Source organism: Sus scrofa, chromosome 2 (genome assembly GCF_054392235.1).
Source record: "Sus scrofa isolate SSC_HxYL_T2T_F1_AM1 chromosome 2, Sscrofa_HxYL_maternal_Yorkshire_Landrace_v2.0, whole genome shotgun sequence".
Taxonomy (NCBI): Eukaryota; Metazoa; Chordata; class Mammalia; order Artiodactyla; family Suidae; genus Sus; species Sus scrofa.
The window spans coordinates 4,036,847-4,049,020 of record NC_139384.1 but is presented as its reverse complement, the minus strand read 5'-3'; positions in this window follow the sequence as shown (position 1 = coordinate 4,049,020).

The following is a 12,174-nucleotide window of genomic DNA, read 5'->3' as shown; positions in this document are numbered from 1 at the left end:
AGCCCTGGCCTGAGCCCCTAGTGACCTCGAGCCGTGGCTTCCCCTCCTGGCGAGTGTACATCCTTCTCTGTGGCTGCTCAGACCGTATCTGGCTGGGCGGTGGATGATGACGCCCGAGGGCTGGTTCCAGGCTGCTGTTTACCCCGGTTCTGCTTGGAGGGTTTGACCTCACGCCCGCTCCCCACCCGCCGGCCGCCGGAGCCGCCTCCTCTCTGCTTCGGCTGACTCACAGCTCTGCGATGCGTCCTGCAAACATTCCGGAACCCTCACCCCTGCAGCAGGGTTCTCTGAGTTGGCGGGTGACAGGGCAGTGCTCTGTGCCCTGAGCGGGCATTTGGGGCCCCCGAGACGCGTCCTCCCCTCTCTCTGTGCCTCTCCAGGGTCTGGGACCTCAACAGGGCTGCTGCTGTGTCTCTGGGCAGCCTGGGGGTCCGGTGGAAACACCTCTGATGGAGCCTGAAGACCTGGGTCCTGTCCCCTGTCCCCTCCTGCTGCCTTGGTGACCTGGAGCAAATCAAGTCACCTCCCTGCGAGGGACAGCAGTGATGTACAGAAATGGTGCCGCCGAGCTCAGCCGGCCACCTAACTCTTTTGGGTGGCAGAGGGGAGATGCTTTGTTTGAACTTGTTGGGGGCAGAGAGCAGAGCTGGGGCCTCAGAATTGCCATCAGTGGGGAACCCCCAGAGTTCCCTGCAACCTTCACGACTCCGCCCTGCGTGGATTTTGTGCACCCCCAGTTTAGCCCAAGAGCAAAGTTGGGCTCCAGAGGGGATTTGAACTTCAGCTTTCCTGACCTCAGATTCTACAAGCATTCCACCTGCAACGTGAGGTTGGATTAGAGGCCCTGACTGCTTGCTGTGTGACCCAGGGCCAGTGACTCAATCTCTCTGGGCCCTGAGAGGGGAGAAATGGGACTTGTCTTGTCAGGGGGCTGGGAGCGTTCAGGTCAGCGCTTTGCACTGGGCCTGCTGCTGGCTGAGGGTTCCACTAGGTTCAATATTATTGCCTTTCCAGGCTTCCCCCCAAAGGGGCAAACCCCCAAAGGCTGGACAGGCTGTGCTGAGCCCAGGAGCGGGCTGCCTGCACCCTGTGGGCCCAAAGGGTCGTTGTCTTTTCTCTGGACAGTCCTGCCCAATAGAACTACATCACACAACTCACACGCAGATAACTGAAACATTTTTTAGCAGCCTCTTTAAAAAAGTAGGAAGAGGAGTTCCCGTCGTGGCGCAGTGGTTAACGAATCCGACTAGGAACCATGAGGTTGCAGGTTCGGTCCCTGCCCTTGCTCAGTGGGTTAAGGATCCGGCGTTGCCGTGAGCTGTGGTGTAGGTTGCAGACGCGGCTCAGATCCCCCGTTGCTGTGGCTCTGGTGTAGGCCAGTGGCTACAGCTCCGATTCAACCCCTAGCCTGGGAACCTCCATATGCCGCGGGAGCGGCCCAAGAAATAGCAACAACAACAAGAGACAAAAGACAAAAAAAAAAAAAAAAAAAAAAAAAGTAGGAAGAAACAGGTGAAACGCATTTGAAGAACTATTTAACCCAATCTATCCAAGGTATTATTTCAACATATAATCAATATCAAAATTATTAAACAAGATATTTTATATTCTTTTGTACACATTTAATTCTCCAAAATCTGGTGTGTTATTTTTTGGCCGTGCCTGTGGCACGTGGAAGTTCCTGGGCCAGGGACTGGACCCGGGCCACAGCAGTGACCCGAGCTGCTGCGGTGACAATGCGAGGTCCTTTAACTGGGAAGCGACCAGGGAACTCTGCGAGCTGTTTTTACACTGACAGTCCATCTTGATTCAGATACTCTGGGTTCACCATCCCGCCAAAGCAATGAAGTGGTATTTAACTGAAAACCATGCTACATTACTTCAGGTTTTAAATTTAAAGTAATCAAAGTGCACGAAGATTTCAAAATGCATGTCACATGCCAGTGTCCAAGGCCACTCGGCTGGTTGGGGCTGCCGTATTGGTGGCAGTGGTCTGGACAGTGCATGTCCTCCCCTTGGTGGTCCAGGTCCTTTCTGTATGGCCTGGGTGGCCCCTGGCCCCCCTGAGACGCCCCTCTGTTGCAGGAAAGAGACCAGGCGGACATTCGAAGATGAAAAGATGGAGTCCTTGGCTTCGTGGAACTCCAGCAGGCAGGGGAGGGGACTTGGCCCTTTGGAGCCTGATCCACCTGCTGTGGTGTTGACATGTGCCTGGGCTGGGGTCTGGGTCCTTGGGCTGGTTGCGTCCCGTCTCTGGGTCTGTCCCCTAAGCTTGGCCTCTCCGTCACCAGAGACTACAAGTCAGAACCCGCAGCCCTTCCTGGGAAGCTCGGTGGCACTAAGACGGTGGCTCGTATACAGGTGGCACTTAATAGTGGCTTGGAGCATGAACAGTGCAGGTGCCGGTCTCACTGGTACAGCTGCCAGGCACTGCCTTTTGTCCCCCCTGCCCCAGAGATGGACTGGCCTTCCTCGGGGACCCCTGAGCTCCGGGGGTGCTGCATCTCACGTGGGTGACACGGACCAGACGCCGGGGTCTGCCTCTCCCCTGGCACAGATTGACTCCCATCATCCCCACGGCTCCCCTGGGAGGCAGGCCCTGCATATGCCCACTCTGTGGGTGGGAGGACCAGGGCACAGAGAGGTTAAGCCACTGGTCCCGAGTTGCAGAGTTAGTAAGAGACTGGTGGGGTTTGACCCCAGCCTGGCTGGCGCCCCGTCTCCGAGAACCACTGAATGTGTGTCTCCTTGGACTGTCACCGTCTCGGTTCCGATCCTGGCTCTGCAGCCTCCTGGTTCTGGCCTCGCTTTCCCCACCTGTACCTTCTGATGGCCAAGTTCCTTCCAGCCCCTAGAATCTCAGAGCACTTACTTTTGCTTTTCTGAGTGATCTGGCTTCAGGGATGGAGCTGAGGGCGGGCGGGGCCCGTTGGGTGGGAAACCACATCACACCACCCCGCCCCGGGCTCTCCTTGCAGCCCAGCCCCTGCGGGGGGCAAGGCTCTGCACACGGCCGCCCCAAGGCCAGGCCAGGAGGCCCGCCCTGCTGGATCCCAAAGCCGGGAGAAGCCCAGCTTGGCACTCAGGCCTCGCAGCTGCCGGGGGCTGGCCGCGTGCGGTCCCCGGGCTGGCGCGGGCGGCCGGGTGGATCTGGGCGGGCGGGCGGGGGGGAGGGTGCGCCAGGGGGGCCAGCATCCATCACTGCCAGCACCTCTCAGCGGGTCCTGCCAAGTCGTGGTGGAACCGGGCCCAGGTGCCAATGTGCTTGGTCACTGGATTGCTATTTGAAAAATGAAAGCAGTGTCAAGTCGATCTAACCTCAGCATCCATATCAGGACCTGGAGCCAGGCGGCTGGAGGGCTGAGCGAGGCTGTTTGCGCAGGGCGGCCGGTGGGAAGGCGCCCCGGGACGGAGCCGATTACAGCAAAGGACATCATCTGCCGAGCTTGGGAGGAGGGAGAGGCAAAGAACGGGCCGGGACGGAACGTGCGAGCCGGGCCTGACCTGGGGCAGCTGCTGAGCTGAGCCCCTGTGGGCCGGGGGCTTGGGGCAGATATTAAGGTGGGGTCTCCAGGGGGCACCGGGCGGAGCGCAAGGAAATGTTTCACATTCTTTTAGAATCAGAATTAAAAAAATGAGACTTTAGGTTAAAGAACGCTTTTTTTTTTTTTTTTTTTTTTTTTTTTTTTTTTTTGCTTTTTAGGGCCGCACCTGCAGCATAGGGAGGGTCCCAGGCTAGGGGTCGAATTGGAGCTGTAGCCGCCAGCCTACACCACAGCCACAGCAACATGGGATCCAAGCCATGTCTGCTACCTACACGACAGCTCACAGCAACACTGGATCCTTAACCCAGGGATCGAACCCCCGTCCTCAGGGATACCAGTCGGATTCATGACCCCTGAGCCACAATGGGAACTCCCAAAGAACACTTTTTTTTTTTTTTTGGCTGCCCTGCAGGCTATGGAGTTCCCAGGCCAGGGATCAGATCTGAGCTACAGTTTGGACTTACACTGCAGCTGTGTCAGCGCCAGATCCTTAACCCACTGCGCCGGGCCAGGGGGATCAAACCTGCGTCCCCAGGCTCCAGAGATGCTGCCAATCCCATTGCACCGCAGCGGGAACTCCAAGAACTGTTTTTTTTTTGGGGGGGTTGTCTTTTTAGGGCCATACCCGCAGCATATGGAGAGTCCTAGGCTAGGGGTCCAATCGGAGCTACGGCTGCCAGTCTACACCAGAGCCACAGCAACACCAGATCCGAGCCATGTCTGTGGCCTACCCCACAGCTCATGGCAATGCCGGATCCTTAACCCACTGAGCAAGGCCAGGGATGGAACCTCATGGTTCCTAATTGGATTCGTTTCCCCTGCGCCACGGTGGGAGCTCCAAGAATATGTTTTAATATATGTGGTTGAATAGGGTCTCTGCCAAATTCAAGTGCCCCCCTGGACCTTCCGCCCGGGGTGTTATTTGGAGACAGGGTCTTTTTAGAGCTTATAAGTGAAGAGGCAGTGACCCTGGGGTTGGTGGGCCCCGATTCAGTGACTGGTGTCCTTATAAGAGGAGAAGACGCACAGGCGCCCAGGAGGCCGTGTGACAACAGCGACAGGGAATGGAGGGATGCGGCCACAGCTAGGGACGCCTGGACCCCTGATGCTGGAAGAGACAGGAAGGACCCTCCCCCAGAGCCGTTAGGGGGAGCGAGGTCCTGGGGACCCCTCGATTTTGGACCCTGGCCTCCAGACTGGGGGACAGAAAACTCTCGGTTGTGGTAATTCACTGTGGCAGCTCTAGGAAACTAACATAGCATCTAAACTTGAAGTGTTTTCTTCCAATGAAGTTGCAAGTGTAAATTATTATCTTTTTATGAAAGAAGGAGCCCTTGAAAGCAAATGTCCCTCAGGCCCGCAAAGGTCCTGATTCAGGGTGACAAGACTTGCCCTTCTTCTGGAAACTCAGCTCCTGGGCTGGGGGGCCGGGCTGGGTGGCTCGAGGGCTCCTTGACCCAGTGAGGGGACATGGTGGGGGGTGGGGTTGAGGAGTGACCCTCTTGGTTTCTGGTTCCTGTTCCGGCCCTGTGGTTGCCTCACCCTGTGAAGGGGGGGCGTGACCTCCCCAGGCCCACGTCCAGGCTGTCAGTACCCACGTCCCAGGGGCCCTGAGCTGCCGTGTCACCCCTGTTACTGCAGCTGGGGGTCTTCCTTCAGCACAAGCACAGGTCTCAGAGGCCAGGATGGTGGGCCGTGTGGCCTTGTCCCCTTCCGGACCGTGGGGGGAGGAGCCAGGGACCTCAAAATAGTCACCTTCATGCCTGGGGGGTGGGGTGAGGGTGGGGGCGTCCCATCCAGGTGTGGAAGAGCTGGCCCTCTCTCCATCCTGGGCCTGAAGGTGTGTCTTTCCGCCGAATTGGGGTCCCTGTCCCTGTGGGTTCTCGTCCTGACGGTCAGCTCAGGGCCGGGTCAGACCTCAGTGGTAGCCGGAGGGCCCCCTGCCCCCCACTTTTCCCACCCAGAATCCCCTTCTCTCCTGGGGGCTGTGTCCAGGCCAGGCCTGTCTGAGGCCCCCCAACCTGCTAGCAGTGGGGCCCCGGGCAGGGTGGGGCAAAGTCCAGCCAGGCCCCCGCATGGGCTGGACGAGGCTCCAGCACTGGCCCAGCCACCAGGGTGGTTCGGAAGCGTTCCCAGACTGGAATGACGTGGCTTCTTGGCCCAGGCTGCCCAGCCTTCAGTGGGAGACACCCGGCCAGCCCCAGGGCCACCAGACATCCAGGCAGTGGGCTCCGGATCCAGACACACTTGCCGCCAGCCAGGCCCACATCACTGTATACGTCATCGCCACTGAGCCCCTTGGAGAGTCTGGGGTGTAGACAGGATTTCAACCCTCACCTTACAGAGCAGGAAACCAAGGCGCAGGGTGGCTGGCTGGCTTGGCTGCAGGTGGCACGGCCGGGATGGGAGTCCCTGCAGAGGCCCCTCTGGGGGGGCAGGGAAGGAGCGGCCTTCTGCCCCAGGTGTCTGGACTGGCCTGGACTCTGCAGAGCCGGCAGTGGCCCTGTGGCTCAGGGTAGCATTCTTGCCTCTAGGTGGGGCGTTCTGCCCGTGCTGGTCCCACAGCTTTGACCCCTGAGCCGGGTGCTCAGCGCCCCAGCTTCCTGGAACTGTGGCTCAGAACGGGACCAGTACCAGGCTCCCTCAGCAAGCCCACTCCCAAGTTCAGCCCCTACCGGCTGACCCCTCCCCCATGCTGCACCAGTTCCCTGGAGAGCCTCTCCCCGCCCTCTCCCTAGGCCTGAATCCCCCCTGCCCCCAAACAGGCCTGAATCTCCCATCCCTCCCTTCCTCCCACCCCCTGCCCCTCCCCCCCTTGAGGAGTGAGACTCTTGGCTTCCCTCCCCTCCCCCTCCCACCTCCCTCCCTCTTCCCTCCCTTCTCTAAAACTCAGCCCCCTCCCTCCTACCCTCCCAGGAATGCTGGCCTCCTTAACCCCCTGGCCCCATGGCTGGTTCTCAGGAGGAACCAGGGGTGTGCATCAGGGCTATGCCCTGGTCTTGGACGTGACCTTGGGGCAGGTGAAGCTGTGAGCTTCCTGAGGGCAGGGCCCTACTCAGTACGTCTGGTGCACATCCCCCCCCAACCCCGGGTGCTCGAGTCCTGGGGCCTTTTCAAGGTGGTTCCTGGAGGGGCGAGGGTTTGTGGATGAGACCTGGTTCCCTCCTGAATCCATTCCACTCCTTGTGAGTTGGGGTGGGTCAGACCCCCGGTCGCCTCCCTCTGGAAAGTGAGTGAAGGCGGCCGCTGGCGTGGCGGTCCCTGGGGTCTGGGGTGTGGAGGCTGGAGTCAGGCCTTGGTGGAGGTCCCGCACGTCCTTGCTGGGTGATGCCTGGTGACTGGACTTCCCCAGGCCTCCGTTTGCTCATCTACAAAGCGGAGAGAACACAGGGCCCACTGGATCCCGGGCAGCGGAGACACTTGGCCTCTGCCACACGGGACAAGCGCATCCTCCTCTCCCCACTTTGTTGATTTCGGGGACAGGGCGATGCTGTGGGGAGGGGAAGTGACGGAGCCATAATCACCATGCAGGGAGTTTCGCAGTTTTGACAGTGTGACGCCTTTTGATAAAAGCATTCAGGGTGTGTGACTGCGACAACCAAGGCATAGACCTGCCCCGTCACCCCCACGGGGACTTCGCAGGCAACACCTTCCCCTCTCCGCAGCAAAAGCACCTTCATTGCCTGTTTTGTTTTTTCCAGGGTGGGGAACATACAAAGTACCAGAGTCGGGTTTCCTGGACTGGAGCTGGGATGTGCCTCAACTGGTCCCCCCTCCAAACATCATCGGTGACCCGTGCCAAGGCCACAGCTGCTACCATCCCCAAGTCAGGGGCAGCCAGTCCTGGAAGGGTGGACACTCGCTCCGGCCACCAGCTCCCCCGGGGCAGACTCTGCCATCAGCTGGGAGGGCCAGGAAGGTGAGGGCAGCCGTAGCAAGGGAGGGCAGCCCTGACAGGGGAGGGCAGCCTGGTAAATGCCAGCTAAAGACACACTCAGTGTGACCTGGCCAAGGGCTACTCAGAGGCCTGTGATCCCTGGGCCCGCAGGGCTAAGAGGCAGCTCAGGCTGCTTGCCTCCTGCTCCGTGAATGGTTTGTCCAGCAGGGGCCTCTTCCGCCCCTGGTACATGGGCGACAGGCAGGAAGCTGTGTGCACATCAGCTGGGCCAACTGCCGGGTGTCCTGGAGGGTTTGGGGATCCGTGGTTACAGCAGGAGCTCCAGGAAGGGGAAGAGCAAGGGACCCACCGTCCACATGCCAGGCTGGTGCTGGGACCTCTCCACAAGAAGTGTCATCTAATCATCGAAATTAGGGCCTCTCTGCTCTGGCAACTTTGGCATTTGGGGCAAATTAGTCTTTGCAGGGGCGGTGGGGGAGGCTGTGTCCTATACCTGCAGGATGTTGGCTAGCATCCCTGGCCTAGCTGCTGGATGCCAGTTACCCAGCCCCAGCTCAGGGTGACAGCCAAAAATGACCCCAGAGAGCCCCAGTGTCCCTTGGTGGGCAAGTCACCCCTGGGTGAGAAGAACCCCTTGAAATCACCCCCACTATACAGAGGAGGAGACTGAGGCCAGAGAGAGGCAGATGACAGCCTCAACGGCGACTGAACAGTGACGAGAGAGCCGGGCTCGACTGGCTCAAAGCCTCTCCCAGCTGGACCTTAAGCTCCCAAGAATTTGTCCATCCCCCTGGGGTCTAGAGCTCAGTGATGCCTGGCTGGAGCAGGTGCTCAGGGAATCTCTGTGTGTGAATGGTGAGCAAAGGGAGAGATTCTGGGTTGGCCTTGCTTTCCCAGCTCTGCCCTGCTTCGTGCTCCCCCTTAGTCTTCCGGGTGGCTTGGGATGCAGGCGGATGACCCGGCCCTTGTCTGATGCGTGTGGCCGTGGGATATTGAATCTTTCCCTGGTTCCGGGGGCCTGGTGATGTCTGAACCCTGATGGGGGGCCGGTGTGCGGGCCGAGTGTGTGCTGGCTGTGTGCAAGAGACCAGATTTTTTTTCAAGTTTTATTGAAGTATAGTCTGTTTCCAAGGCTGGGATAATTTCTGTGACCCAGTCGTACATAAACACATCTTCACTCTCGGATTCTTTTCCCACACAGACGATCACAGAACACTGGGTAGAGGTCTCTGCACTCCACGGCAGGTCCCCACCTGTCTGCTTTGGTGGCCATAAGTTTTTCTGTTCTGCAAACAAGTTCACTTGTATCCTTTTTTTTTTTTTTTTTAAAGATTCCACATATAGGCGATATCATATGATGTTTATCTTTCCTTGTCTGACTAACTTCACCTAGCATGATAGGTTCTAGGTCTATCCATGTTGCTGCAAATGGCATTATTTCATTCTTTTTTATGGCTGAGTAATATTCCACTGTGTATATACACCACATCTTTATCCATTCCTCTGTCAATAGACATCTAGGTTGCTTCCATATCTTGACTATTGTGAATGGTTCTGCAATGAATATTGGGGTGCATGTATCTTTTTGAATTATAGTCTTCTCTGGATAGATGCCTGGGAGTGGGGTTGCTGGGTCATATGGTAGTTCTCTTTTTATTTTTCCGAGGAACCTCCATACTGCTTTCCACAGTGGTTTCACCAATGTACGTTCCCACAAGCAGTGTTGGAAGGTTCCCTTTCCTCCACACTCTCTCCAGCGTTTGTTATTTGTAGACTTTCCGATGATGGCCCTTCTGGCTGGTGTAAGAAGATCAGCTTTGGATGGTGGAGCAGGTGGCACTGAGAGAGGGGTGGGGGGTGCTGGGAGGACAGTGGGGCTAGACAGAGGGTGGAGTCCTGGCTGGGACATGTCCCAGCGGTGTGACCAGGCAGTTGGGTTGCACGATTGGGATATGATGATGGCATTTCCCCCAAGACCTGTTGTGAGCAGTCCGTGCTGGAGACTTGCCTCCGTCCAGCAGGTGCCTGATCCAAGCAGGACAGAGTTGCTCGGAAGTTAGTCATCTCCTGCCAATGAATCATGATTCGACTCCGCTCCCTGGAATTTCTCTTGACAGCTGGAATACTTTTCTCATGAACACTGTGTCCACACCTAGACCCATGGCCCAGGCACAGGGGCCCCAGGGAGCAGGCAGGGTCCCATCCTCAGGCTCCTGTTTGTTCTCGGAGCCCTGGCGCGAACATCACACCAAGGCGTAGGTCGAGGTTTTCTGCAGGGGTGGGGGATGTAAAAATCTGTGGCCAGAACAGAATTTCCCATTCTTCCATCACGGGGACAAAGCAGGCGTGACCCCGGTGGGAAGGACTCAGAAAAACGGAGGAGTGGCTCTGTTCCCTCTTACTGTGCAACACACGTCCCTAAAACGTCATGATATAAAACAGCAATAAGCCTCATTATCACACCGTTTCTGGGCATTGGGAATTTAGGGGGCACTTAGCGGAGTGGTTCGGGCTCAAGGTCTCTCCTGGGGCTGCGGCCACGATGCTGGCTGGGGCCGGATCATCTGAAGGCTTGACCAGGGCTGGAAGATGTGCTCTCCCGGCAGCTCCTCGTACGTTTGGCAACTTGTTGCTGGCTGTTGGCAGGAGGCCTCAGCGCCTCACCACGTGGGCCTTGCTCAGGCTGCTCAACTCCTTACAGTGTGCTGGCCGGCTGCCCTGCCCGTCCCCGAGGGGCTGATCTCCAAGGAAACATCAGGAATCACACACCCGCGTTTCTGCAACATCTTCCTGGCTCACAGCGCTCTCTGGAGTGGAAGGGATGGCACACGGGTGTAAATACAAGGAGCTGAGAAGGATTAGGGTCTATCTTGAAAAACTCTGGCTACGACAGGGCCGGACAGGCATCCTACGGCTGGGAGGGGGGCTTCGTGAGCAAAAGAAATGTGTCTGAGGAGGAGGGAGAGCAGCCTGGTTTTGGGGAGTGAAGTGGTTGCGTGAGAGTCCAAGGGCTTAAGCGATGAGCTGTAGAATGACCAGATGGTGGGGGGACCTCAAAGGCCAGTCTCGACCCTGCCGGCCCCCCGGGAGACAGAGTGGCCAAGAGGGTGTCACCCCTGGCTTCGCTGATTAAGGATGAGGCGCCGCTTACTAGCTGCAGGGTCTCTGGGGAGTGACGGAATTGTGCTGAGCCTCAGTTTTCTCATCTGCAAAATGGGGACAGCAATGCCGTACCCTGTTGCTGGGAAGATTCAGTGCGTTAATGCGAGTTAGGTGATTTGCGAAAGAGCTTCTAAAATGGGCAGTGCTCAGGGGTATTCTTGAAGGGTTCGGGGTGTGTGTGTGTGTGTGTGTGTGTGTGTGAGTGTGCTGGTTCGTGTGTATGTGTTTTGGGAAGATTAATTCGGCAGCATCATGCAAAGAGACAGTAGGGAGAAGATCCACCTACCAGGCGCCCGGGGTGCAAAGGTTGCGTGAGGGGGAAGAATTGGATGCATTTGAGGAGGGTTTAAAATCGGCACACCAACGGCAGCTCCACCTGTGTGGGGCTGTACCGTGCGGTGTTTCTCCACAAGCCTGGCGGAAGGGGACGGATGCCCAGCCCAGTCTGTGGTTCTTAGTGTGGTGTGGCAAGGTGCCCACTGGATGGGACTTGAGGAGGGGGCAGGAAGCAGCCCCATGGTCCTGCCAGCCCTCCCCTGGGACCTGCAGCTCTAAGCCTTGGTCTGTTCTCAGGGGGCACGTTTTTGGGAGAGGTGGCTGGGGACTGGAGGTCACTGCTCTGCCTCACCCTCTCCTCGCCAGCTGTGGGCACCGCCAGCTTTGGAGGTGCGGTGTTGCCCAGACTCCTCAGGCCCCTCCGACCTCCTGGCCACCCTTCCTCAGCACCCAGGTGGGCCGTAAGCCCAGGTAGGTTTGGGGCTGATGCGCTTGTGGGAAGAACGCCCAGGGCCGGGTCGGAACCAGGCATTAGCTCAGCAGGAAACATCGCGGGAGAGGTGGGCTGCCAGGTTATCTTAATCCCTGGTTTCCTTTGCTTCCCTCCTGCTCCTGAAACGAATCTTAGATTCCCTCCCCCCCCACCCCCCACCCCTCCCCAAACATGCAAACAAAGAGATTTTAGGCCCTGGACGCACCCTGGTATGATAGACTTGCCATTGTGACCAAAGGGGCTCATTTCCTGGGGGAGGAAAACCATGGGCCCTTATGCAACCCGACTTGGCTGGGGAGCCCCCATTGTCCCGCGCCCCCAGCCACGACCAGCATCTTAATGTGCCCATTTACTGGGAAACACTAGACGCCTCATCCAGGCTTAGCCTCACGTGTGAGTTCAGATTACGTGGTGAGAAAGGTGGCAACGAGGTGGGGGCTGGTGGGAGAGCGGGGAGGGGGAAGCGCCCTGCCCTTGGCCGCCGCCGTCCTCACCAGCCACGGCCAGATTCCCAACGACAATGGTGACGCATCTCACAAAGCGTTTGTGCAGGTTTGCCCCTGTATGGATGTGAGCAGCCTCCTTGCAGCATCGCCCGCTGCCACACTATGTTCTGGGAGAGGAAAGAGCCCGTGACAGCGTCTGATTGGCCCTGAGGTCTCACAGGACCGTGACTCGTAGTGTCCAAGCCCAGCAGCGGGATGAGGAGGGGGCTTCTCCTGGGCGGTGATTTGACTCAGTTGAAACAGGTGTTCTCATGTCAGTGGGCTCTGCTGAGGTCGGATGGGACAAGGGCAGCT